The 2898-nt window shown below is 40.3% G+C and overlaps 1 long non-coding RNA gene across 3 annotated transcripts; it reads left to right on the forward strand.

Moving 5' to 3' along the window:
• The first annotated feature begins 681 nt into the window (after positions 1–681).
• LOC126487649 (uncharacterized) lies at positions 682–2666 on the forward strand. 3 transcript variants are annotated; one of them, XR_007588453.1, is made up of 3 exons: positions 682–1091; positions 1134–1259; positions 1344–2666. It is a non-coding gene; the product is annotated as an uncharacterized lncRNA (long non-coding RNA). The 3 variants fall into 3 exon arrangements; XR_007588442.1 differs by having other exon boundaries at positions 682–1259; XR_007588459.1 differs by lacking the exon at positions 1134–1259 and having other exon boundaries at positions 682–1133.
• The last annotated feature ends 232 nt before the right edge of the window (positions 2667–2898 follow it).

The raw sequence follows: 2898 nt of genomic DNA on the forward strand, positions 1-2898 counted from the left end.
AGGAATGCACCACTACTACACCTAGTAAAATTTTTTTTAATGTGTAGAACAGCAGAACCCACCCCAGGCAGGTAACAAATTTGTAGGAAATTTAATTACCCTAATGTTGTGAATTGCAGCCGTGCTAACGGAAATGAAGAGCAGCAAAGGTGATCACTGGCGAAGAAATGACAAAAAGGGAGCTTCAGACAGAAAATGGGCATGCACCTTATTTAACAAAATGACCTGGCCAGGCGGTGGCAGCGCACGCCCTTAATCCCAGCACTCAGGAGGCAGAAGCAGGTGAGTTTGAGACCAGCTTGATTGATAGAGCCAGTTCCAGGACAGCCAGGACTACACAGAAAAACCCTGTCTCAAAAAAAAAAAAAAAAAAAAAAACGAACAAAAAACAGAATGACCTGCAAACTGAACAAGTGAAGAAAATGAGAGAGACAAAGTGTAATAGCTCAAAAGCCCACAGCCTCAATAGACTGAACCATTTTTAGCAAGAGCTACACGCTGGCCAGGAAATTCAGAGTTTAAACTCTTAAGAGTTGACATAGACGTGACGAATTATCAAAATCTCTGACTACAGGTGATGCGGATGCTCCCAAGAGCTGGGATTAAAGGTGTGCACCACCACTGCCTGGCCTGTGACTTTTAAAATATATCATTTTCACGAACTTTTAAAGAGCCAACAGCACGACTATATTTGTACTCTTTTCTCACCCAACCCTCCCCATATCCCAGGCTTACCTGTGCATACCACAATAGCCTTTCTTCTGCTGTATCTTTCATAATACACTGGAGTTTGCTAGCCAAAGTGGGATGCAGGGAGAAGTAGCATCAGCACCCCCAACTGCTTGCTAGAAATGCCAGTTCCCGAACCTCACTCCAGATCGGCTGAATCAGAACTGCACTTCAACAAGGAACACATAGGAGTTTTAGACATGTTAAACTTGAAGTAGCATGTGCTGCAGTATTGCAGTTACACAGAGGAGTTCTAGACATGTTAAACTTGAAGTTGCACCACACTGCAGTATTGCAGTTCCCTCCATGCTGACACTCCGGTCATAGCTTTACACATTGTCAGCTCATGCACTGGAGATCAGGTCGTAGCTTTACACATTGTCAGCTCATGCACTGGAGATCAGGTCATAGCTTTACACATTGTCAGCTCATGCACTGGAGATAAGGTCATAGCTTTACACATTGTCAGCTCATGCACTGGAGATAAGGTCATAGCTTTAAACATTGTCAGCTCATGCACTGGAGATCAGGTCATAGCTTTAAACATTGTCAGCTCATGCACTAGAGATCAGGTCATAGCTTTAAACATTGTCAGCTCATGCACTAGAGATCAGGTCATAGCTTTAAACATTGTCAGCTCATGCACTGGAGATCCGGTCATAGCTTTAAACATTGTCAGCTCATGCACTGGAGATCAGGTCATAGCTTTAAACATTGTCAGCTCATGCACTGGAGATCAGGTCATAGCTTTACACATTGTCAGCTCATGCACTGGAGATCCAGTCATAGCTTTAAACATTGTCAGCTCATGCACTGGAGATTTTTTTTCCTCCCTGCATTGAAATCATTCCTAACTCAATGATACTCCAAGTGTGATCTGAACTATGACATTTGGGGCTCAAAGGCCTTTCAGATGATCTGATCTGTGCTATGTCCATTTTCACCTACCCTGGGAAACCAAGTTTTCATTATATACTTCAAAATGTCACAACTGACATCATAAAAGCAGATATAAGAATATCACTGCCTCTTATCCAAGCATGACATACTAACTTTCAAACATGAAAATGTGCATTGTCTGTCTTTATCTGTACAGATGTACCCATGATGGCCATAACTTCTAGAAAATGTGTGATTACTGAATCAGTCTTTACTGAACTCAAAGCAGTTCCCCATTGAAAACCTGAATAAGTATCCATGGTGTGATGTACATATTTTAGTTTTCCAAATTCTACAAAATGGAGCACATCCATCTGCCAGATTTCATTCCTTTGAGTACTCTTTGGGTTACTTCCTGAAGGTAGTGGTATTTGGTTGTATAAAGAACCAGTAGGACATCTCCTTATAATTTCCTTGGCTTGTTGCCACATGATGGAAAAATCTTTTTTTTTTAACCTTTGCTATTGGCATGATGTTTTTAATGAAATTCTGAGGGCTTCAGCAATTTCCAATCAATAATTGATCGATTTCTGCATTACTTTGTGCTAGAGGACCTTGCAGACCTGTGTGGGATTGGATGTGTGTTATATATATGGAATGACTCCTATTCCTGATTGTATCTTGTAACTGAATAAATAATAAAGTCAATTCTGTATTATCTGGTATAAATTCAGAGATTTCAATATGCAAAACAACTCTTTCTACATATTGTGAATTAGTAACTATGTTGAGAGATTCTTTAGAATCCTCTAGTACCATGAGAATAGCATATAATTCTGACTTTTGGACAAAATCGTAAGGACTTTGATCCACTTATTAAATTTTCTGTTTTGTAACCTGCCTTTTCTGAGTTTATTTGCATCAGTATAGAATGTAGGGGCTTGAGCTATTGATGTGTCCTGTACAATGTGAGGAAGGACCCAGTTAATTCTTTTTTGTTTCTTGTTTTTTGTTTTTAGAGACAGGGTTTCTCTATGGTTTTGGAGCCTGTCCTGGAACTAGCTCTTGTAGACCAGGCTGGTCTCGAACTCACAGAGATCCGCCTGCCTCTGCCTCCCGAGTACTGGGATTAAAGGCGTGCGCCACCACCACCCGACAGTTAGTTCTCTTTTAAATTTTGTTTTGGGGATTGTTGTTGTTAATCTCTCCCAAAAAGTTTCTACAAGCTCTTTTCCAGGGTTCATTTTATTCCCATAATTTGTCAATATCATTATTAAAAGGTACTATAAT

Source organism: Alexandromys fortis, unplaced genomic scaffold, assembly GCF_014885135.2.
Source record: "Alexandromys fortis isolate MF-2015 unplaced genomic scaffold, M_Fortis_MF-2015_v1.1 scaffold_8_1_9099942, whole genome shotgun sequence".
NCBI lineage: Eukaryota > Metazoa > Chordata > Mammalia > Rodentia > Cricetidae > Alexandromys > Alexandromys fortis.